The sequence below is a fragment of the Giraffa tippelskirchi genome, chromosome 3 (assembly GCF_054371585.1).
Source record: "Giraffa tippelskirchi isolate mGirTip1 chromosome 3, T2T-mGirTip1v1.2.pri, whole genome shotgun sequence".
In the NCBI taxonomy this organism is placed as follows: Eukaryota; Metazoa; Chordata; class Mammalia; order Artiodactyla; family Giraffidae; genus Giraffa; species Giraffa tippelskirchi.
Window position 1 is genome coordinate 130,516,410 of NC_137277.1, and position 25,715 is coordinate 130,542,124.

At 45.6% G+C, this 25,715-nt stretch overlaps 1 long non-coding RNA gene across 1 annotated transcript; it reads left to right on the plus strand.

Annotated features, from left to right (window-relative positions):
* Positions 1 to 6,950: 6,950 nt before the first annotated feature.
* LOC145540737 (uncharacterized) lies at positions 6,951 to 24,631 on the plus strand. Its single transcript, XR_014078526.1, has 2 exons — positions 6,951 to 7,019; positions 23,431 to 24,631. It is a non-coding gene; the product is annotated as an uncharacterized LOC145540737 (long non-coding RNA).
* The last annotated feature ends 1,084 nt before the right edge of the window (positions 24,632 to 25,715 follow it).

Below are 25,715 nucleotides of genomic sequence, written 5' to 3' on the forward strand. Positions count from 1 at the left end.
TCCTGCCCACCCAGGTCCCCACCTGTCCGAGTGGCGGCTCCCGCCTCCATCCGGCTCGGCGCGGGTCGGGGTCCACACTGACTGGCCTCGAGCGTGTGCACACCAGTGGGTACGGATGTGAGAGTGCGCACGAGGGGGGCCAGGGCGGCTTCCGGGTTCTGCTGCCCCCCCCCCCGGCTCAGTCCATGCTCCCCGGGAGGTCAGACCCAACTCCAAAATTGGGAACAAAAAAAGAATAACTCAAGAAAAAAAATACACATACGACATTCGAGTCCTTTGCATAGAAGTGCTCCTACGGCTCCAAAACCGCGGTCTCTAGCTCGCCCCAGCAGTCATCCTTCTTCCCTTCACTCCTACAGGGCTAAGCACTGGTCCCACGGCTCTTCTGCCGCTGGCCCGGGAAAAGCAAGCAGAAGTCGGCGCACCAGGCTCTCGGCGCTCCGGCTCCCGGCCAGCGCCTTCTCGCTGCCCTCCCCACTGGCCCCCCGGCACGAGCCAGGCCGCGCCCCACTTTCGTCCACTGGGGTGCAACCTCCCAGACCCTCTTCCCCGGGAGGTTGCGGGGAAACGCCGGGTTCCAACCGAGATCCGCGCTGCTGGAAGCTGGCAGGGAGGTGAGAGGGGGGAAAAGTTTGGTCTGCAAGGGGGGCAGGTGGGGAAAGGAAATCCACAGAGCCTGGGAGAAGAGAGGGAAAGAGGGGAGAGAACCCGGGTGCCTCCCCCACCACCGGCACCCAGACCCCACCTCCTTGTTCAGACTGGATCGCCTACCGGTGAGGGGCGGGGGAAGGGTCACTGCCAGGTCTCGGCCTTCCGTGGCCACCTTCCCTCTCCCCCTGCTCCTGCAGAAACCAGAGTTGGGGGGTGACGGTGTGGCCGGGCGGCTGCGTGTTCGTACGTGACTCTGTGTGTGGGAGACTCCAGGTGAGTGCGTGTGTACGTGTGTGCCAAGTGCACGAAAGGATTGTGTGCATTTTCTGTGCCCCTGTAACCCTCGCGTGGTTGCACTGTGTCCGGGTATGCAAATGTAAGTGTTTGCATGGGCTCTGTGCCCTGGCTGTGCTTGTGCCTGTCCATGTGTAGGTGTCCGGGGGTGCGTTTGCCTGCCAGCTGGGAACCTGAGAGCAACTCCCTCCCACCGAGGCTCCAAGTGAGGTGTGTTATAGAGCAAGGGCCAGAGGGCTCTAACCCCAAACCCACTGCTCACCTCCCACCCCATCACCACTCCCCCACCCCCATCATTGAACTAGGCAAAGGCAGAGGAAGCAGTTGATAAATCCTGATTAAAATAGTCACTGGTTTTCTGTTCCCCACCAAAACCCATCTATGCAATCCCCAAACCCTAAGTCCTCACTGGGGGAAAGAGTGGCAACATGTGGCAAGGTCAACATCACAGGGCCTCAGGGAGAGAATAGTCTATAAGCCCACTCCACAGATGAGGCAACTGAGACTCAGAGCAGGAAGGGACTAGATCAGGGTCCCCCAGAGGCTGCCGCTGGTATTGGGAACCTTGGACATCTGAGTTTTGTCCCGAGGCCTAAGGGCCAAATGAGAGCACAGGGGACAGTGGTCTCCTGCCCTGGGTCTGCCAACTCCATTCAATTCACCTTCAAGTAAGGTATATTCTCTCCCTAGTCTGTCTGTGCGGTGGAAGAGGCAGCATCTCTTGGGGTTGGGAAAGCAACGGGAGGCCAGCGGGAGACACAGTCCCTCCTCTCTTCTGTCCCACTGGAAGGCCTTAAGGTTCCTGCTGCCTTTCGGGGAGGGACGAAGGGTGGGGGTTCGCTGCTTCCTCTCCACCCCCACTCGCCTTCAGAACTTTCCAGGCATGAATGATGCTGTTAGGGATGGGAAGTCTGTGAGAGGCAGGCTGGCCTCAATGCCAGGAATGAAGTACGGGGGGAGGGATGGAATACCGACCCCAAAGCCATTCCAGGCACGTCCCTCCCCTCCCGCACCGAGTACGCCCGCCCCAAAATTGTTATGCAAAGGAGTCAAGTCTGTGATCTTCTGGCGATCAAAGCGGCAAAACCAAATATTAGAAGAGAAGTCAATAATGGATGAGCAGACTAAGAAACCCATCTCGAGGACAATTATCGTCGCAATTGAAAAAAGCTCCCGGCTTGCCTTACCCCCCCACCCCACCCCATTCCCAATATTTGGGAGAAAAAAAAAAAAAGGAAAAAAAGTAGGCGGAAGAATGGGGCCTGGGGATGGTGGTAGAGAAAGGCAGCAGCCCAGCTTGCGTGAATGAGCGGGTTCGTGGACGCGCTTGTTGAGGGGAGATAACGCCCTCTAGGGGTGACCCTGGTAAGTCCCGATGTTGTCTCTGGGCCAGTGAGCAGAGCCTGCCCTCTGCGCTCGAAGCCCTTTGGCCTCTTAAAAGAGTGAGGTCACTCTGAGCCGAAGGGCTAGAAGCAAGGTTTCTAGGGTCTTTCTAAACCTCCGTCACGAGCCTGAGCCCCTCTGCTGCACCCCTTTCTATCCGCTTCCTTTCGAGAGGGACCCTAGGCGGGTGGTTAGGGCAGGGAGCAGGGTCCTAGGAGCGCGGGAGGATTCCCGGCTGGTTTTCCTGTGAGGAACGCGCCACCTATCGGTGTTCTCGGAGAACTGCACCTGTGTTGCTCCCAGGTAGAGGAGACTGTAGGGGGGGAGGTTTGATCTGAACTCCCAGGGCCGGGAGATCCAGACCCTTTCCGGACAGTCCACACCTGCCGGGCAGAGACAACAAGATTGCAGGAAGGGGATCCTTCACGGAATCCCCTCGCCTCGTGAGAGCTAAAGCTGTTTGCTCTGCGATTCCTAAACCAGCAACCACCTGAGTCGGAGTAGGATGGGCAGTGCGTTGGGAGTCAGAATTGGAGTCTTTCACTCCTCTGCTATGCGACCTTGAGAGGGTCCCTGGCTTTCTCTGGGCCTGTTTCCTTATTCATAAACTGAGGAAATTGGATTAGACTGATCCCTTCTAGACTCTGACCTTGAATCTAACATTGAATCTAAGAAGTATATGTAGACATCTGTGTCCTGTGTTTCTATTTCCAGCTCTTAATAGATTCTGGACTTTTATATGCCATTTATATCCTAATCTCTTATATGTATTTAATGTGTAGCTGCTTCAGTTAATATTACTGTTTTCTCAGTTGTCTGGGGATTTCATTTGCGTGGGGTCAGAATGCTTCTTGGTGGCCCGAATAACCCTGATAAATGCCCGTTTGAAATGAAGTCCGCTCAGTCATATCTGACTTTTTGCGACCCTATAGACATAGCCTGCCAGGCTCCTCCTTCCATGGAATTTTCCTGGCAAGAATACTGGAATGGGTTGCCATTTACTTCTCTGGGGGATCTTCCTGACTCAGGGATCGAACTTGGGTCTCCTGCATTGCAGGCAGACTCTTTACCATGTGAGCCACCAAGGAATCCCAAATGCCCGTTTACTTAAACTTTTTTAAAAAAGAAACAAACAGGAAAACTTCAGTCAGTTTACAATGTGGACATGGCTGAGGAGGACGGGTGTCACGGAGCCAGGGAGAACATAATGGATGTTCATGTGGGAGCCTTAGGAGAGAAGACCCAGGACCCTGGACTGCAGTCATTGTCAGAGAGGTCAAGGAAAAAGAACAGAAGCTAGACTGGGCTAGAGAAATGGGCGAAGCCATGGACACTCTGAGACTCCTGGGGTGGGGTCGGAGTAGCTCCTGACTGGAGGCTCCTAGATAGATGGAGCAAAAAAGACAGGCATTGAGACCAAAGTAGGATCGCTCAGACCTTAAGCCACTTCCCCTAAAACTCACCATGAAATTAGTAAAGAACGGAAAGAAGGGGGTGGGGGACAGTATTTTCCTCTGGTTATCCTGAGAAAGTGTGACTTCACTTGGAATTTCGGGTTTGTGAAGCTGGAGAGAAGCGAGAGTTCCCCGCTGTGGGTGCTTTTTGAAAGGCCCGGAGCTCAAGCCTGGGGCAGCCTGCCTGCGCCCAAATTAGACGTGCCGATTGGGGCACCCAGGAAAGGTCTGCACCTGACGGAGCAGCAGGCAGGGCCCGCTAACTCGCTCTTCAGCTTCCCAATGGCCAGGGGCAGAGCGAGGCTGGATCGGCTGCCTCCTACGGTGGTTGGGCGGAGGCCACGCTTCCCCTCCCCTGGGAATAGAAACTCCCCATGGGACACGCAGAGGGGCTGCCACTTTGAACCTGGGACCCTTTTCATTCCGGATGCAGGGGACGTTTCTAGTCTTCTAGTCTGCGTGTCCAAGAATCGTTCTGGGCCGCCGGCTCCTCGGAAGTGCAAGTGGTGAATTTCAGCGTCTTGACAACCGGTGTACATTGAGATTCAGAGCCAGTGGTTAAAGTTCTTGGTTGGAGATGGAAAAATCAAGGGTCTGGTCACTTGTCCTTGTGAACGTGAACCGAGCCCTTCATGTACTTGGTGACCTGGCCCTGACGTCCTGGCGGTCTGTACGGCTCAGAATTTTTCTCCCGAGTCCGGGAGATGGAGCTGCACTCGGAGGCCGGCGAAAAGTTCGCAGTCCGGGTTCTCGGCAGCGCGAAACGCATATTGCTTCTGACACGGGCGCTTTCCCAGCCCCTCAGATCTGACCCGTGGAACTTTGTGCCCTCTGGCCTGGATGCTGAGGCCCCGGAGTTGGTGGCCACCCTGTTAAGCTATGTCGACCCAGGAAATGCGAGCTCCAAGCCTGGGCCTACCACGGCAGCGCACTGGGGCCCGCGGAACCGAGGCTGCAGTTATGGGTCGAGCACGGTGGTAGCGTGATCGCTGTCGCCCAGCCGGACCGAGGGGCAGCAGGGACTCAGTGTCCAACCCACCACCTCCTTGGCTCTCCCAGGTGAGCCAAGAAACCCAGATTTCAGGAATCACAAGATGCCAGACTAGAGTGCGCTGCGGGGAGCTGACCGAGACGCGGGAACTTGGGCGGCGCTGGCGCGGAAAACGCTGGCTCCAAAGTACACAGCTCAGATTCGCCTCTGTGGCGGGACCGACATAAGAAAAAGCATGGATTCATTTTGCACATTTCATTCAGATGTTGCGGGTCTACAAAGCCATCGGGAGAGACAGAGAGATAAGAAGAGAGACAAGGAAAGGGGAGAATGCGGGTGAGGGATAGGGATCGTGGAGAGCGGGAAGGAGCGGGGCAAGGGGAGAGAGACAGAGAGACAAACAGATGGAAGGTCCCCTTAAGAGGAGGTAAGGATGCTGAGGAAGGGTATCCAGGATACAGCGGTGTGCTTTGGGAGCAGCTCTAAGCTCTTCATCGGGGTTGGTTCATTTAATGCTTACGATAACCTATTGACAAGTGTGCCACCGCCTCTCCAACTTACAAAGGAGGAAACTGAGGCACGGAGAGTCATAACGTAGCCCTAGGGCATGCTCATAGCAAGCGGCAAACGAAGAGCAGAGTCGATCCCCAGCTCCTCCAAGAGCTGGGGACAGTCCGTTCAGGGCACCCAGGGAGGAAGGGGGGTGTTATTTTCTCCGCGCCGAGGCGGCCTCGGTGCTCTCAGACGCTCCAGCCAGGCGGGGCTAGTGTCGGCTGCGGAGCTCCTTCGGGTGAAAGTTGGCCCGGCCTTCCGAGTCCTCTCTGGGGGGAGGCAGATCTCTCGTCCTTGGTAGGGACTGGAATCCTCTCCAGGAAGATGACCTTCCGTTTCTGTCACTCAGACAGCCCCTCCGGGTGCAGCGCGGTCGGGCAGCCACTCATTGCGAGTGTTGGTGCTCTTCGCGCTTCTGAGCTCAGTGACCTTGGAAGGGGCCCCGCGTGGACTCATTCTTGGTTGGCTGCAGAGGGCGGCGGGGGCAAAAACGCTGGCCCTGGCAGGTCGAAGCTGCTGGGAACCACGTCCCCCCTCCACCAGCCCAACCCGCACCTCCATTTTTAGTGTCTGCGACTGCAAGAGTGATCGCCAAAGCCCAGTCTTTTCCAGACTTGCTTTCCGGCAGCAGGCGGGAACCCTGGCTGGGGCGCGCAGAGAGCTTGAGTCTTGGTGAGAGGACGAGTTCCCAGGCTTCCCCAGACCTGAGCCTCAAGTGTCCCACCGCCACTTTCGGATGTCCCAGGGCCGGTTGAGGACAGTGGTAAAACCCCAGTTACCCAACCTTTCCTAGCCATCATCCCTCATCCCTTGGGATCGCTCCCCTCCCAGGCTCCAGCAGCCCTTCTTACTGACTTGGAGTGCCCCTGACTAGGATGAGGGTGAGGATGGAGAGGGAAGGAGGGGACCTAGGATCTGAATTGATAGGAGATAGGAGTCCACTCCCTTCTACCTTGGCTCCAGGTCACCTGCAGGCCAGTGAGAAACTTTGCCGTCCTTGAGAACCTTCAGCTGGTGCTTCGTGGAAGGGGTTGTGCTGATGGTTGGCTCCAACTCACCCAGGCCCTGGTGAAAGAACTTTCCAGGCAGATAAAAAGGAGATGGCCTCTCAGCTTGCTTCAGAAACGTGCAAGTGGGCTGAGAGGAGGAGGCTGGACCCCAGAGTTCTGTCTCCCTCGGCTAACTGCCAGGAGTTTTAGTCTTTCAGCCTTGGCTCCCTCCTATTTCCCTTTCCCACAGCTTTGTCCTTGAACCGAAGGAGCAGAACTAGAGGCTTTGCTGCAAGGTCTCATCTCTGAGGTGGCACCTATGGTTTCTCCAGACCCCAACAGGACTCTCAGATGAGGAGTAAGCGGAGAAGCCGCCCCTTTCACAGCCCAATTCTGAGGCCCACTGGCCAGTAAGAGACAGTGCCCACTGGCCTGCACCACTTTTCAATTTTGACAAACCTAGGACTTGTCAAATGCTGAAAGTCTTCTTATTGGAGGCTGTCTTAGGTCTGGAAATCACAACTCTGTAAATTTGCAGTGTAGTTGAGATTTGGCAAGAAACTGAAGGTGTCAACAATTCTGAATGAATGTGGACTTGAACTTGACACAGGTCTTTTTTTTTTTTTTGGAAGGTATCTGAACCTTGAGCCAAAATACACCAAAGAAGAGATTCTCCTCACATCCTCTACCTCTTGGAAGTTACAGGTACCTTGACTGTGGGGACCTAGGGGTTGGGAGTGCAGAATTTGCAGGGAGTATGGGAAGTTATTTATCTTCCCTAGGTCATCAGAGAAGGAAAGCCAAGGGACAGTGCTACCATCCCCTTTTCTCCATCAGCCTTTAGCATTTATTCCCTCACCTCTCCTGCCTGCCCGCTGTCAGTCTCCCAGCTATCAAGTGCGGACTTGACAGGAATGTTGCAAGGAAAAACTAATTAAACAGCAGTACAATGCTTTGGAAATACTAAGTGTCATGTAAATGCCTAGTGTTAATAATAATCTTGATGATGGTAATTATGTGCCAGGAAGCACATCCCAGACAGCCCAGCACTGAGCCCCAATGTACATGTCTATGAGAGTCCCAGGGAACACCCATTCTTTCTGCCGCAGAGCTCCAGCTTTGAGCGGCCAGGTAGAAGCTGGGAACTCCTTCCCACTCCAGGTCCTGCCCCCATCACCTGGGAAGCAGACTGGGCTTAATCCTGGCTGAGAGTCCTTAAGTTACTTCACTCTCTGACCCTGAAGACCATCTCCTGTAAAATGGGAAGTTGGTGATTCCCAAGGTATGGCTACCCCCATGTTGGATTGTGCTTCCTCCAGGCTCTGATCGGCTCCACAGTGCACTTACATCAAGGTCTGACCTTTGTGAGCTGGGCATCTTCCATCCTCCAGAGCTTGTTTAAGATAGAACCATTAGGGGGATTACCCTGGTTACCCTTCATGTTTAAATAGAAGGATGTCCTGTTAGGGTAAACACATCTCCCTCTTTCTCTGAACTCTCAATGGGAGGGGCAGGAGGTCTCAGGTCTTAACATTTTTCTAGTTTGATGAAACACCAGGCCTTCCCCAGGACTTAGAATTGCCTTATAAGGTCACTTCACTACCACCCGTCCCTCAGCCCCATCCTCTCCCAATCAGAGCTTCCCCACCAGTGCTGGGCTAGAGATATGGGGTGCTGATGTCTGCCAAAACCAGTGGAGGCTCAGGGGGTAGCAGACTACAGTGACTCATGATTGAGGGTTTTGGGAATTTCCACCAGAAATCGCTGGGCCTCTCAGGGGTTTTGAAGAGTCAAAACCTAGATACTTGACTGATACTTCTCATCCTTGAACTTGCCCTAATTTTATTTCTCCGTGACTTGGAGAATAGGTTACAATTTCAGGCTTTTCCAGCTGCCATTTTTTGTCAGTCCTAATTTGGTTGGATCTTCAGTTTTATTGCTGTGTGATGACATACCCCTCCTTGTTGGAGAAGAAAATAGCTGACTCTTTTTTTGTTGTTGTTATTCAAAGGAAACAAATTCTTGTCTAGTTAAGCTTTAAGAACAAAGTGCTTTGTAGTGTTTAAACTAGGCTTCAGTAACTCAAAAACACCTTACCTTTAAAACTAAAACTTTTTACAGATTAAACAGAAACAGGTGGTTTCCTGGGTATCTTTTTAAGGCTTCCGAATAGGAATGCTATTAACAGGGACAGTGTTAGGCTTTGGCATTTAGGCTATGTGATATTTCGTGGTCAAATTTGAGGAGAATTACATCAGACACTGACAACACATACACACATGCAACACAAATGCACAGTTAAAAGGAATTCTGGACTTTGCCATTTCACTCTTTCTTAGCAAAATATAGGCTTTGCTTTTTATTTCTTCATTATAATGAGAAGCTGGGTGTGTGACCCCATGGACTATACAGTCCATGGAGTTCTCCAGGCCAGAATACTGGAGTGGGTAGCCTTTCCCTTCTCCAGGGGATTTTCCCAACCCAGGGATTGAACCCAGGTCTCCCGCATTGCAGGGGGAATCTTTACCAGATGAACCACAGGGAAGCCCAGAGAAGTAGGTGACAAACGTTAGCTCACACCACCCATTGATGGCAGGCAGAGACTACCTTCCAGGCCAGTCAGTGCCCTTTCTGCCACACCATCCTACCTGCTGCTTCTTTGGATAAGAAGGCAAATCCACAAGCAAAATCCCACACAGTCCCCAAATGTGACCCTGTGTGTGTGTGTGCTCAGTCGTGTCCATCATTTTGCAATACCATGGACTGTAGCCCACCAGGCTCCTCTGTCCATGGGATTTTCCAGGCAAGAATACTGGAGTGGGTTGCCATTTCCTCCTCCAGGGGATCTTCCTGACCCGGGGATCAAACCTGAATCTCCTGCATCTCCTGCATTGGCCCTTTACCCCACGCCACCTGGGAAGCCCCAAATGTGACCCTAGGAGTCACCAAATCCTACACTTCAAAAATACAATTCTCATACTGACCTGCCAACCCCACAGGCAAACTTGAAGGGGTGCAGGCAGTTTCCAGGCTAAATTGTACAGTTATACACGCAGGACAGTGGGACAGTGAACCGTAAGGCCCACTTCTTCACCCCTGGCTTATTTTTTGAGTTCAAGCTGTACCCCAGTAATCACCTCCAGTGAATGAGAGTTGTGGTCTGGGAACCTTTAGGGGCAAATGGGAATGAATACGCCTATGTGTAGCTTTTCAGCAAGTTTGTCTTGTTGTTGTTGTTTTACTCCTTCCCACCCAAGAGAGCTGCATCATGAAGAATCTGTTTCCAAATTAGATAAGTTAGCAAGTAGTTACCAATAAGTAAGACACACTTGATATTTCAGATAAGTTTCTAGCAGTTGCTGCTGAGTCAGCTTTTTTTGTCTTCCTGAAGAATGTTACTCACCAGAAAGCGTTCCCTTCTCCAGGAATTTAATGGCAAAAAAACCCCCAAAAAACTTTGGTTCCCTTTGGTTGGTAGGAGGGGAGTGTGGGGCACAGTCGAGGTGATGTGGTGGGGCTAGGTTCTAGAACACAGGGAGAGAAACAGGATGGGCTCTGGGGGCTGGGCAGAGCAGCAATGTCTGTGGGACACGGGCCTCAGCTCTGTGTGGCTGCCCCAAGCTACCACGCTAGCACACCAGCTTTACTTGATCCTTTTCACTCACTGCCACCATCCTTTTCATCACTCAGAACTCCCAATCTTTTTTCAGCATCTGTATTCCTATACTGGCTGCTGTGTTTGCTGTGGGCTGTGGACACCCAAGCATTTTGTTTAATAACGTTGGTTAATTCTTTTGAAAGCACTCTGATCTGAGCAGTCTGTTCAGGAAATGGGGCTTCTATTCTAATGTGGCAGGCAAGCCCTTCTTCTCCTCCATGTGCTGTCAGCACAATGCCAGGCAATGAAAAACAATCTCTCCATAAATTCAGATATTTCCACACTGTCGGCTGTTTGGCCCTGGGAGCCAAAATGTTCAGCATTTCCTCCAGATAATAGTATGTTACCAGGGCCCACAATAGTCTGGGAAATCGAGTCCCCCTTCCCCCTCTCCACAGGAGTCCTTACAGTAGACTGGGCCAAAAGCCTAAGGAAACACCAGACTGAAATTCTTCCCCAAGGTGGGGGTGGGGATGGGGAGGAAGTGTGAGAACATCATTCCCTTTTCTGTCCAATGGAAACTGCCTAGCATGTGTGGATGAGACAACCCAGTTCAGCGTGGATGGGCTGTGTTGGTCCAGGGTGGTAGAAGGGATGCAGGAACTGGGCTCAGAGAGCCAAGCGGGCTGGCTTTCCTCTAGCACTTCTGGTTTGGAAGCTAGTTTGATGGGAGGGCTGGCAAACTTGACCATCTTGAGCATTTCCTTTGTGGGCTCGGGAAAGCTAACAGGATGGCAGAGTGGCAGGGGGTTACAGGGCCTTGAACTCTTTGCTATGACAAGTCTCTGGTGGGCCAGAGAAGCTGTTCCTCTGTTACCTTTTCCTATGGAGAGAAGACCTCCTGGCCCACATGCTTCCATAAACTCAGATCCCAGGTCTCTAGTCTGTGAGTAGAAAAAGAGAAGAGCGTGTCACATTTAGGGTTTAAAAGATATAAAGCCCCAAAGGGGCAGATAGTAGAATTTCAGGCATTATCCAGCAGGTGGCAAGAAATTTGGGGGAATGCAAGCTGACTTGGTACTATTTGCTAAATTAGCCTTGCACTTGGAATGCTTCTGGGCCCCCATATCTCTCCAATGTATGCAAGCTGCTTCTCAGAGCTGATGCACGTGATCTTGTTTCAGTTCTGTCCAGCACGACAGCCCCTGGCCCCACTGAGCACCTGAAGTGTGGTTGATCTGAATGGAGATGGGCTGTCAGTGTAAATTAAAGTGCAGCATAACCAACAAGACTTACTGTATAGCTCAGGGAACTCTACTCAATATCTTGTAATAACCTATAATGGAAAAAAATCTTGAATAGATATATATGTATATGTATAACTGAATCACTTTGTTGTACACCTTAAATTAATGCAGCATTGTAAATCAACTATATTTCAATAAAAATTAAACACACACAGCAGATTTCAAAAACAGCATGGCAAAAATAAAGTATCTCCTTAATATTATTATATTGATTATATATTGACATGATAAGTTTTTAATTTGTTGGGTTAAATAAAATAAATTGTTAGAGTTATTTTCCTCTGTTTCTTTTTACTTTCTTTTGATGTGGCTATTAGAGCATTTAAATTCACATTTTCAGCTTGTATTCAGGAGTCACATTGTATTTCTATTGGACAGTGCTGGTCTAAATAAATCCTTCCCTTTTGAAGCTATTTTTGAGGACTTGCTTATTAATTTCCTTCTTTCATTAGCCACATGCATGGAGGCCACTCAGAGCTCCAGGGAAATTTCCTTTCTGCTAGATAGGCACTGAAGGATCAGAAGTATCCTGGGAGCCCAGGTTGACTTGTTTCCAAATAATGGCTTCTGGTGACATCGTGTGGTCATTTCTTAGTACTACACCAACCACAGGCTGTGAGCAGTCCCCATTTCCCAGTCCTGGTGTTACCCACTGCTCGCTGTAGTTACCACACTGGCTGGGCTAATAGATCAGAAATCCTACACTTGCAGGAGAGTGTTTCCCCCCTGAATGTGTCCTGTTCTCCTCTCAGTCTCCTTTCAGCTCTGCTACATCTGCAGTATTGGGTCGACCGCTGTGAGGTTTTCTTTAATCAAGAGAGTAACTCTAGAAACTTCCCTCTAGAAGACAGATATTCCAGCCTGGAAACCTTGCAAAAAGTTGAGTGGTCTTAGGGAAGTCTTTCTACTTCTCTGTGCCCCTTTTTCCTCATATTCCAAAAAGGTCATATAGCAGATGACCTCTAACCTCACCTCTGGCTCCCCAAATCCTCTTTGGTGGAGTGGACTCGACCCCCCACAGGTGGTCACCTATAAGAAAGGGCTTAATGTGAAGTTCAGGGAGGTGACTTAATACAGAGCAGAGGTAACTGACCATGATTTCCGAGGGGGTGATAATACAAACACAATAGTCATCAGTGAAGACTAAATACTTTACATATGCTATCTCATTTAATGCTCACAAGCATCCCATAAATTAAGTATGAATACAAAAAGGTAAAGAATCTGCCCACAATGAGGGAGACCTGAGTTCAATCCCTGGATTGGGAAGATCCTCTGGAGAAGGGCATGGCAACCCAGTTCAGTATTCTTGCTTGGAGAATCCCATGGACAGAGAAGCCTGGTGGGCTACAGTCCATAGCGTCACAAGGAGTCGGACATGACTGAATCAGGCAACAAATAGCAAACAGAATTTTAATATACACAAATTTAAAAATTCATCTAGGAGATCAGGGGACCCTATAGAGGAATGCAGACTGTCCCAAGAGAATCTAACCATATTGCAAATGAATGAAACATTTGCATCTGATCTAAGCAACTTTGGAAATAAGTAAGACTAGAGGCATGGAAAAGTGCATATAAGCACTGTGCTCTGGTTAATAAAATTGTTTCCCATGGGAGCATGCAATAATTATTCTGATATTATTAAGCATGTACACAGGAATTGGACAATCAAGTAAATGGTTGACAGATGATAGGAAACCAATTTCTTATAGTTGGAGTGGGAATTTACAAATAGTCAAGGAGAGGAAGCTGGAATGATCCATGTGGTAATGGATTAGAGTGAGAGATATTAGTATAAACCCATGTGTAGCTTATACAGATGATTACATATAGAAGTATTTGTATATGCATATATATACATGTATATATACAGGTTAATATACACATATGTAGTTCCTGTCCTATAGGCTAAGAGGGCTAGAAGCAATGACACCCCAATAACAATAAACATCTTAGCACCCAGATCTTGGTTTCTAATACCATTCTCCAACAAGGAACCAAGAGTCCTTGGAGAAATGGCCAATTCTAGAACCAGAAAAGGAAATACACATGGTGAACCTGGAGCATTTTGTGTTGCTGCTGCTGCTGCTGCTACGGCTAAGTTGCTTCAGTCGTGTCCAACTCTGTGCGACCCCATAGACGGCAGCCCACCAGGCTCCGCCGTCCCTGGGATTCTCCAGGCAAGAACACTGGAGTGGGTTGCCATTTCCTTCTCCAATGCATGAAAGGGAAAAGTGAAAGTGAAGTCTCTCAGTCATGTCCAACTCTTAGCGACCCCATGGTCTGCAGCCTACCAGGCTCCTCTGTCCATGGGATTTTCCAGGCAAGAGTACTGGAGTGGGGTGCCATTGCCTTCTCTGTTTGTGTTGCTAGAATGTAAGAAAGTGCTCAAAACTTTAAAAACCTCCATTGATAGAGGCATACAGGAGTCAACTGAAAGGATTCCGAATGATAAAACTGGAACACCAAACTACAAAATAAAGTAGTATTGTAATATTTGACCCAAAGTTTAAAATAAATATGTATTCATGGGTCCATACTGATACCAATGATTGGATATATAAATGAATGGGAGAGAAGAGGCAGATTTCCCTTGAAAAAAATTTCCAAATAATACATTTCACCCCCAAGGAATAAGACAAGGCATCCCCATCCCATAAGTGTAGCCTGTTGTTGTTGTTTTTTAGTTGCTAAGTCATGTCCAACTGTTTGCGACCTCATGGACTGCAGCCCTCCAGGCTCCTCTGTCCATGGTATTTTCCAGGCAAGAACACTGGAATGGGTTGCCATTTCCTTCTCCATGGGATCTTCCCAACTCAGGAATCAAACCCGTGTCTCCTGCATCTCCTGCCTTGACAGGCAGATTCTGAGCCATTTGGGAAGCCCATAGTGACTGCCTTCCAGAGAATCCAGTATGCAAAGGCAGAAGGTGAGGGGAAGAATCCTTGACAGGCAAAACCTGACAAACACTTCCTTAGGCAGGTGATCAAGGTCATTATCAGTAGAAATAATTCTTGTTAGTTGGTACCCTTGGTAAAACGATCCTTTACCTCTCTGATCTTCCTCCCCAAAGCCCATAATCCCTATCGAGTCATAAGAAATACATCAAATAAATTCCCAGGGACATCCTCCAAAATATTTGAGCAATATTCCTCAGAACTGTCACAGTGATCAAAACCAAGGAGAGTCTGAGAGACTCACAGACTTAGAGAATGAATTTATGGTTGCAGGAGTGGGGGAGAAGATGGGGAGAAGGGATAGTTAGGGAGTTTGGAATGGACAGGTACACACTGCTATATTTGAAATCAGTAACCAACAAGGACCTACTGTCTAGCTCAGGGAACTCTGCTCAATATTATGTGGCAGCCTGGATGGGAGGGGAGTTGGCAGAAAAATGGATACATATGTATGTATGACTGAGTCCCTTTGGTGTCCACCTGAAAGTGTCATAACATTGTTAATTGGCTACACTCCAATACAAAATAAAAAGCTTAAAAAAGAAAAAGGAAAAAAAAAAAACAACAAGAAAAGTCTGAGAAACTATCACAACCAAGAGGAGCCTAAGGAGACATGACAAGTTAATGTAATGAGGCATCTTGAGAGGGACCCTGGAAGAGAAAAAGATAATGAATAAAAGCTAAGGAACTGTGAATAAAGTACACACCTTAGTTCGTTTTGGGGCTTCCCTTGTGGCTCAACTGGTAAAGAATCCTCCTGCAATGTGAGAGACCTGGGTTCAATCCCTGGGTTGGGAAGATCCCCTGGAGAAGGGAAAGGCTACCCACTCCAGTACTCTGGCCTGGAGAATTCCATGGACTGTATAATCCACAGGGTTGAAAGAGTCAGACACAACTGAGCAACTTTCCCTTTTAGTTCATATCAATGTATGAACATGTAGCGGGTTGCACACTAATGTAAGATGCTAATAATAGGGGAAACAAGGTGCAGGAGCATGTGAGAGCTCTCTGTACTATTTCCTCAACTTCTCTGTAAGTTTTAAACTGTTTTGAAAAATAAAGTCCATAAAAAATGTTGAGGCTTCCCTGGTGGCCCAGCAGTTAAGAATCTGTCTTGCATGCAAGAGATATCAGTTCGATCCCTGGTCCGGAAAGATCCCACATGCCTTGGAGCAACTAAGCCCATGTGCCACAATTATTGAGCCTGCACCCTAGAGCCCATGCTCCCCAACAAGAGAAGCCGTTGCAATGAGAAGCTTATGCACCACAACTAGAGAAAGCTCATGTGCAACAACAAAGACCCAGTGCACAAAAAAAAAAATGTGATAGGTGAAAGCAAGATGAGGCTGTAAAAATGTCTCTAGGTAAGGGTTGGCAAACTTTGTAAAAGGCTAGTTAGTACATATTTTAGGTTTTGGGCCTTATGGTCCCTATTATAGCCACTCAGCTCAGTTGTCTTAGGGTAAAAGCAGGCACAGGCCATACAACGAGATGGCTGATTTCCAATAAAATTTTATTTAGCAAAAACAAAACAAATAAACAAAAAGTGGCCTGTGAGCCATGGTTTGCCAACCCTGCTCTAGCATGTGTACTTAGAAGTGGAATTACTGGGCCACAAATATCCAAACGCTCAATTGTGGAAACCATCAAATGGTTTTCCCAAGAGACTGCATCAAGTTAAAAAAAAAAAAAAAAAGAAAGGAATGTATTAACATAGAAGTTCCTTTTGATTTCATGTCTTGCCCAGAACTTAGCATTTTTTTCTAAAATGGTTTTTTGCTGGGTTCTTGTACTGCGTTTCCCTGATTATAATGGGCTTATAATTTCGCCCTCTTCTGAGAAATGTCTATTTGTGGTTTTTTCTCAGTCTCTGCTGTGTTGTCTTTCTTTTATGCATTAGCAGGAGCTCTTTATATATTCTGGGCTTCTCTGGTGGCTTAGATGGTAAAGAATCTGCCTGCAATGCGGGAGACCCAGGTTTGATTCCTGGGTTGGGAAGGCAATGGCTTCCCACTCCAGTATTCTTGCCTGGAAAATCCCATGGACAGAGGAGCCTGGTGGGCTACAGTCCATGGGGTCACAAAGAGTCAGGCATGACTGAGCAGCTAACATATACTTCAGATACTAGTCTTTTATTTGTTATTAATGTTCTAAATATCTCCTCCCAAGATATGGCTTGTCTTTTCACCTTTCATCAATATCTTTTGATGAACAGAGTTCTGAATTTTAATGTAGTCAGGTTTATTAATCTTTCCTTTTTATAGTTAGCACTTTCTCTTCTCTCTAGTTGAAGAAATCCTCTTGCCTTTCACCTGTAAGTCCTCAGTACCTCTGGAATTTACACAAAGTCCAGAATATATGGAGGAAGAGAGAATTCAATTTTATTTTTTTCTGTTTGGATAGCCAGTGGCCCCAGTCCAGCACTTCCTCCCCTGCTGTCTGCAACATCACCATGTCACGTCATGTCCACATAGTACATCTAGTGCTGGTGTCTAGTTTGAGTCATTTGTCATATAATTTCATGATAATTCCTGATAGCAAATTACCCCCAACCTAGTCTTTTTCAGGAATGTCTTGACTATTTTTAGCCCTTTAGACTGTCATATATTCTTTAAAATTATCTTGTCAAGTTTTCTGTGTGTGTGTGTGTGCACGTACTCAGTCGTGTCTGACTCTTTGCAGCCCCAGTTTTATGAAAAACAAAACAAAATGAACAAACTAACAGTATTAGTTCTGGGAGCTTACTGAGATTGCATTGAATCCTAGACTGGTGTGGGGAAAACTGACATGTTCAAAATGCTGCGTCTTCCTATCTCTGAACATACAATATGTCTCCTAACATCTTTGGGATGAGGTTTAAAGACATTGAGTGACCAGGCCCTGGGGCTGTACAGTGAGGCTGAGGTTAGCCTGTGAGCTCTGAGTTTCCCCTCTGCCCAGGTGAAGGGGAGCTCACCTACCTGGGAACCCAGAGTTTCCTGATAGAAGCAGAAAGGGGCCCTGATCCTCTGACAGTTGTAAAATGAAGAGCTGCCACTCCTCCTGCAGTTCAAGCTGTTTGCTTAAAGCACTTTTCAACAGATCCTCAGACAGGCAGATGGCAATTAGGTCTTCTCAAGGCTCCAGGTACCCCAGAGAGAATGGTTGAGAAATCTGATCCGATGAACAGATAAGAAAGTTATAATTAACATAGTCTATGTGAACACATGTGATTGCCTATATAGCAGTTTTCCAAACCATCAAGACAGTTCTCAGACAAATCTTCACTCACAGGGTGGCTCAGAATGCCCATGCTTCATATTACCAAGTTCCTGGTTTTCATAAAGAACAGATAAAAACCCAACCTAGCTGGTCTGTACATCTGGTAAGTCTAAAATCAACGAACTGAAATGAATAGGCACTGAGTATTTTTTTGTTGTTGTTATTGTTCAGTCACTAAGTCGAGTCTGACTCTTTGCAACCCCATGGACTGCAGCACACCAGCCTTCCCTGTCTTTCTCTATCTTTTGGAGTTTGCTCAAACTCATGTCCATTGAGTCAGTGATGCCATCCAACCATCTCATCCTCTGTCACCCCCTTTTCCACCTACCCTCAGTCTTTCTCATCATCAGAGTCTTTTCCAATGAGTCGGCTCTTTGCCTCAGGTAGCCAAAGTATTGGAGCTTCAACTTTGGCACAGTCCTCATTGAAATGAATATTCAGGGTTGATTTCTTTTAGGATTGACTGGTTTGATCTTCTGGTATGTCTTTAAAATAATTGTCTCTCCACTGAGGCATAACTTAAATTCAGTAAGTTTGCAAATCTCGTGTCCAGCTTACTAAATTTTTCCTCAAGTATACACTGTGCAGCCACTACCCAGATCTGGCTATTCAACATTTCCTGACCCCAGAGGTTCCCTGTACACCCCCGCCTCAGTCATGTCTTCCCCCAGGAGGCTGCTACTCTGACTTCAATCACCACGGATTAGTTTTCCCTGTTTCTGAAATCCCTATGGATGGAATTCTATCACATGCATTTTTTGCATATGACTTCTTGAGCTCAACATTACCTCTATGAAATTCATCAGGATATCACATTTCACTGTCATTTGCTTTTTTCAGCTACTGTTAAAAACCCATTGTCTGATTTGTTGCAAGTCATTTTACTATTGGAGGACATTTTGGTTGTTTTCAGTTTGGAGCTATTGCAAATAAAACTGCTGTGAACATCATTGAACTTGCCTTTTAGTACACATGTGTGCACCTGTAAGTGGGTATAAACCCAGGAGTTCAATAGTCCAGTTTCTGAATTATGATAGGTATTGAATTTTCTTTCTTTCTTTCTTCCTTCCTTCTTTTACAGCTGTAGACTTCTGTCTGGCAAAAGAATATAGCCCCAATGGTTATGCTTTTATTGCCATATTTATTGTCATATTGGTATGACATTAACCAGATTTTATCTGGCCTGACAGTATTTTTCTTTTTCTCTCCTATCCTTCCTACTCCTTTGCTTCCTTCCTTCTTTCTTTCCAAAATCATGTTTACAATAAAATTTACAGTGTATAATTTACATTTAGTCAAATCCACCAATTTTAATTGTATAGTATAATGACAAATGTGTATGGTTGTATAACTACCACAATCATCAAGACAGGAAACAGTCCTGTTACCCAACTGTCTTCTGTATCTCTGCAATCACTTTTCCCCATCCCCAGCCCCTGGCAACCACTCATTTGATTTCTGTCATTATAGTTTTACCTTTTCTAGAATTTCATATAAATTAAGCTGTAGTTTCTATAGTCCTTTGTACTTCATCTCTTTCACTCAGCATAATTATTTTGAGTTTTATCTGTGTTACTGCATATGTCACAGTTCAATCCTTTTTATTGCAGAGTGATATATATATTTCATTGTGATATACTGCATTTTATTTTCCCATTTATTTATTAACGGACTTTTGGGATTTTTTTTTTAATTTGGAGGATCTTATTAATAAAGCTGCTATCATTGTTTGCTACAGTTCTTTGCATAGAAGTGTGTTTTCATTTCTTTTGGATAAATACCAAGAATCAAGATTATTCAGTTACATAGTAAGTATATATTTAACTTTACAAAATAGATAGCTAGTGGAAAGTTGCTATATAACACAGGCAGCTCAACCTGGTGCTCTGTGGCAACCTAGAGGGGTGGGATGGAGTGGAAAGTGGGTGGGAAGTTCAAGAGGGAGGAGACATATATATACTGATGGTTGATTGACATTGTTGTATGGCAGAAACCAACACTGTAAAGCAATTGTCCTCCAATTAAAAATTTTAAAAAACATCAAAATAGATAATTCCTTAAAGGAATTGGCAAACTGTTTTCCAAAATGGTTGTACCATTTTGTTTTCCCACCAGCAGTGTATGAGGGTTTAAGTTCCTCATATCTTCACCTATACTTGATATTAATAGTCTTTCTTTTAAAATTTTTATTTTATACTGGAGTATAGTTTATTAACAATGTTGTGTTAGTTTCGGGTATACCACAAAGTGATTCATATACATGAATCTATTCTTGTACATTCTTGTATTCTTCTTATACATATACACGTATCTATTCTTTTTCAAATTCCTTTCTCAGTTAGGTTGCTGCAAAATATTGAGCAGAGTTCCCTGTGCTATACAGTAGATCCATGTTGGTTATCCATTTTAAATATAGCAGTGTGCATATGTCTATCCCAAACTTGCTAACTCTTCCCCTCCACCCTTCCTGGTAACCTTAAGTTCTGTGAGTCTGTTTCATAAATAAGTTCATTTGTATCATTTTTTTAAGATTCCACATATAAGTGATATCATATAATATTTCTGAGTATTGCCAGTACTTTAAATTTAGTCAATTGTAAAAATGTGTAATTGTATCTCATTTGGTTTTATTTACCTTGCTTTGTACTTATTGGCTACTTGAATATATTCTTTGATTAAGGACTGTTCAAATCTTTTACTCTTTTAAAAATTGAGTTGTAGTCTCATTGAGTTGTAAGAATTCTTTATATATTCAAGATATGTGTCTTTTATCAGATTTTTGGAATGTTTTCTCCCAGATTGCTACTTGCCGTTTCATTTTCTTAACAATGTCTTTTGAAGAGTGCAGATTTTTTATTTTGGTCAAGTCCATTTCACTTATCTTTTTCTTTTATAGGTTATGTATTTTGGGGTTTTCCTAAGAAATTCTTACATTATCCAAGACCAAGTTTATCCCTATATTTTCTTCTACAATTTTATAGTTTTAGCTATTACATTTAGGTCTATGATCGATTACGAGTTATATCTGGTGTATAGTATCAGATAAGGGTCAAGGAATATTCTTTGCAGGTGAAATTCCAGTTGGTCCAGCACCTTTGTTGAAAAGTCTGTCTTTTCTTCATTGCAGTACATTAGCACCTTTGTCAAAAACTCACATCTATACAATAGGGTTGTTGTGAGAATTAATTAAGACTTTGAAAGCACTAAGCATTAATAACTAGCACATAATAATTGGGCAACAATTATTTTCAAATTTATAATATTTCTAATTTATCATTATTTCAGTTAGATTTTCTGTAAAATAGATGTAATACTACATATTTTGTAAGGTTTTTTGTGAGGATTTGGTGAGAAATAATGTAAACAGAACTTTTGGCAGTTTCTGCATGTAATAAGTTCTCACAAACAATCTTCTCTATATGACAGTGCCTACAAGTAGACACTGTCTAAATAACAGCTATTATTACTATCTTTTGTATATCTGTAAACCCTCATGTGATGAATAATATATGAAAATATTTTATGCAGCTGTTAATGGTAATATCCCTAATGAAGCAACAAGGAATTATTATTTTCTACCTTTCAAATTGGATAAGATTTTTTAAAAAATGAAACCCAGTGTTGCTAAGACTGAGGGAAAATGAGCACTCTTTTATACTGTTTGTAATAGTGCAAATTAGCCCAGACTTCCTTCAGGGCAACCTGGCAATATAAATCAAAACCTGTTAAAACATGCGTACATTCTGGCCTTCCAATTCAATTTTTAGGAATTTTAGCCCAAGAAAATAATTAAAATTGCATGTTGAGAACTGTATGCAAAGGTGCTCACTGTAATAATATATATAGTCAGAAGAAACTTATAACTACCTAAATGCCTGACAAATAGTTAAATAAATTGCTGTACACTCATGCAATACTATACAAGATGCCCTCCTTTAAAATGAGGCAGTAGAAAAATGTTTTATGATGTATTGAAGGAAAAGACTAGGTTACATACCAGAATTCATTTTTTCATTCAGCAAGTATCTCTTGCAGACACTGGGCTATGATGGAGAACTATTCAGACAGTACAGGGCAGTAAGTGCTGCGACAGGTGATGGCAAGGTGCTAAAGGACCGCATACAAGGATGCTTAGGCCAGATTTGACCTGCATTCTCTGTCTAGGTTGGGTCAGAGCTCCCATAGTGAGCGACATCTTAGTAGAGACATGAAGAATGAGTAGGGCTGAGCAGAGATAGATGTGGGGTTGGTGAGCAGATTGAAGAGGGTTCAAAGCCAAGGAAACCATGTTACTGCAAGTACCAGGAGATTACCAAAAGCTTTTCTGCTAAAGAGTGAAGTGATCAGCCTTCACATCCTTGAAGGACTTCTCTCCATTGTGTGGGGTGGATTGAAAGGCATCATGTTGGAAAGTAAGTAGACCACTTAGAGACTGTTGAAGTAGTTCAGAGATAATAATGGTATGTAGGAAAGAAGTAGATGAATCCAGGAGATATTTAGAAGGGCTATTGGACAGGACTCGATGATTGATTAGGTATGGGGAGTGAGGAGGGGAAGAAGAGGACACCAACCAAGTGTCTGGCGTGGCCACCTGGATCAAGAGTGATCCTCTCAGAAGATGGGGAACTCTAGGGAGGGAAACTGGGAGGAAAGAGGGGAGAGATGTTGTGTTCTGCTTGGGTTACATTCACTTTGAGTTCCTCTTAGCGGAGAAGCTCCATAGACTGTTGGGGATTAGAGTCTGTAGCTCAAAAGAGAGATTAAAACTGAAAACTCAACTCACATGTAAGTGATGACTGGACACAAGAGAGTGGGTAAGAACTCATAGACCAGTATTTTTGAAACTGCACATCTTAATCCCCATTAGTGAACTATGAAATCAATATAGTGGGACATGTCCAGCATTAAAAACAAAGAAAAGATAAAATTCAAAACTTAAGAGTGCATTTATAAATAAGGGTAGGAGTTGTTTCATGAAACTTCTGTTTTAGATCATATATGAATAAAAGACTGCCATAGTGTGTGACATGAGTTTGAGTAGACTCCGGGAGTTGGTGATGGACAGGGAGGCCTGGCGTGCTGCAATTCATGGGGTCGCAAAGAGTCGGACACGACTGAGTGACTGAACTGGACTGAACTGATAGTGTGTAAATGTACCCTGTCCGCCACTGTAGCTTGCCTCCATTTGATGAGTGAGAAGCTGTCTCAATGCATGTATTTAAATCAATATTTATGTTCCTTGATAGTTTGGAGCAGGGAAGTTCAACTGAAAAAAATGGTTAACAATTGAGTCCTCAAATGAACTCATCAGCTAGTAAGCAGATAAAAACATATGGAAAAGCACATGAATTCTGGATTTCTCATAACCTAATGTTTCCCTATTAAGATTCTTTTTAAATTTTAAGATAATGAAGGTGAGGTTGATTCGATGAAGGCACAATTCCTCAGCGAGTGTTTTCTTGTCCCTGGAGTCAGGAAACATTACTGTTGTGCTAGATGATCCCTTTCAAGTCAATTTCCTGACATTAACTCTTAGAGTGCAATTATTTATGACTATAAACCTTTAGGTTCTAGGAACCCAAAGTAGTAAAGCCAGCCTAAACTGGATCAGGAAGACTGGAAATAAAGTTTGGAGTAGAAGGAGGGGAGTTGATGGGGTAGCACACCTATCATAAAAGAAGCTGGTGTTCAAGTCCTTGCCATCTGCCTGCTGACTGTGGGAGGCACACTTCTCAGTGAGCCTCCATCCCCAAACTCATCAAATAGAGACATAAAGTCCTCCTCTGCAAGCATTAGCTTTTCATTGAGAGTATTAAGATGAGATGCAATGTGGTGAAGGGTTTTGTTCATTGAAAGCCATCTACAAATGCTTGGCAGCGTTTCTTGGGTTAATAGTCCTTGGATTGACGTTTAAAAACAGGAGATAAGAGCTAAGGGGGGAACAGGTTCCTAGGGTTATCGTATCATAAACTCTGTTCTCTCTGTTACAGAGCAAGCACTGTGGAGACTCTGTGCAAGCACTGTGGAGCGCTCCTGTGGTTACTATATTACAGATGGCCACAGGGACAGCAAGCCTGCAGACTCAGACACCAGCTCCACCCCTGGCTCACTCCACCCTGAGTGTAAATATGTAATAGGAGCAATAGCATCTTATGCAAAAAGTTGTTTGAATGACACAATATAGTAATTGTGTCAGCAAAGTATACATGTTCATTAAGTCTCAGTTCTCACTAAGGAAGCCGCAGTCTTCCAGCTCCATGCTGAGTAGAGGAGGCTGAACCTGCCATTCTCAGCTCCCTGTGTCTCAGAGATGCCCCTTCTCTTTGTCACGAGTTCCTAAACTTTAATGTGCAAATGCTCTCAGGTAACGCAATGAAAAATTCATTCTCTGGGACTCGTTCCCAGGAAATTAAAACACACTTGTAACACTCTCACCTGCCCTAGTGTCTCCCTTGGCAGGTGGCCAGTGCTGAGGCCTCCAGGGCACTGTCTGGTGGCTGCAGCTTGGACTCTGCCTCTCCCCTGGATTCCCTCATTCAAGATTAGGAATAAAGGAAAGGACTTAATGCGGACAGAGCAACATGCAGTTTGCCCATTCAGTCGGCTGCTCTGTGGGTCCCACCCCTGGAGCCAAGAGGCCCCCACTAGGCTCCCCCTCAAGGCTGAGGCCATGTCCCCACCCATCTCATGCACACACACCTTAAGCCAAGGAGGAACAGCCCTCACAGCCCTGGGGGAGGAAGGGAGAGACTTCTTCTTTCTCTATTTTAAGCAGAAATGCTAGGCTGGCCCTCAGCCTCTACAGCATCTCCACTGGGCTGGGGAAGGTCCTTGCCCACCCGAGGGGCAGGAACTCTAAGAAGTCCTTCCAGAGACTTCCCTGGTGGTGCAGTGGATAAGAATCCGCCCACCAGTGCAGAGGATACAGGTTCAATCCCTGGTCAGGGAAGATTCCACATGTCACAGAGCAACTAAACCCATGCACCACAACTACTGAGCCAGCGCTCTAGAGCCCATGAGCCGCAACTACTGAGCCCAAGCTGCCTAGAGCCTGTGCTCCAAAACAAGAGAAGCTACTGCAGTAAGAAGTTCGAGCATCACACCTGGAGTGGCCCCAGCTCGCAGCAACTAGAGAAAGCCTGCACACAGTAACGAAGACCCAGGACAGCCAATAAAAATAAATAAATAAAATTTTTAAAAAAAGGCCTTTCAGGTGCCTTCTCACACAGGCCTTCTCCTGGGCAGTCACTCCTGCAGGGGCAGCTCCAGAATGTCTATACTTGGGGGGAATGGAACTGGGGGGGCTGGGCCTTGACCTAGCACCTCAACTGTTTTTCACCTAAGCTGCCTATTTTATAAATGCAGTTTCCTAGAAGTGTTTTCTTCCCACTTGAGTAAGATCGAGAAAGCAATTGTGGATATGAGAGGATATTATTTTTTTCTTTTTTTTAGAAAAAATTATTTTTAATTGAAGGATAATTGCTTTACAATATTGTGTTTGTTTCTGCCATACATCAACATGAATCAGCCATAGATACTCATATGTCCCCTCCCTCTTTATCCTCCCTTCCACCTTCCACCCCGTCCCTACCCTCTAGGTTGTTACAGAGCCCTGGTTCGAACCTCTTGAGTCATACAGCAAATATGAGAGGATATTATTATTGTTTTAGCTATTATTGTAACTAGCACATTTTGACGAGCCCTTCTTGATCATAAATCCAAAGGGTTCAGTAAACCATAATTTTGCACAACTTGTTTGGTGGTCAACTCCTTCCTAAATGAATGTGAAGCAATTTATAGTCTTTCTGTCTCTGGCTAGGTTTGAATGCTCATCTATTTTATGTGCTTGATTATGGGGTGCTGCCCAAGACTCCTCAGGGCTGTCAGATACCATATAGTCTTTACACCGTATTACTTTCATAAAATACCTCAAATTCTGAATTTCTTAATGCACCTGGATAATGGTTTGTGGACCTTATTACAAGAATAATAGTTGAGGGATTTCCCTGGTGGTCCAGTGGCTAAGACTCCATGCTCCCAATGCTGAGAGGCCCAGGTTCAATCCCTGTCAGGGAACTAGATCCCACATGCCACAACTAAAGATCCTATGAGCTACAACTAAAGAAATAAATCAGTATCATATAAATATATAAATATTAAAAAAAAAAGAATCATAGTTGATATTGTTGCGGAGATTCAGATGGGGTGGAGGAGTGTTGGGACTGGAAGCCTGTACCTTCCCCTATCCCGCTACCAGCCCCCTCCCCACATTGCT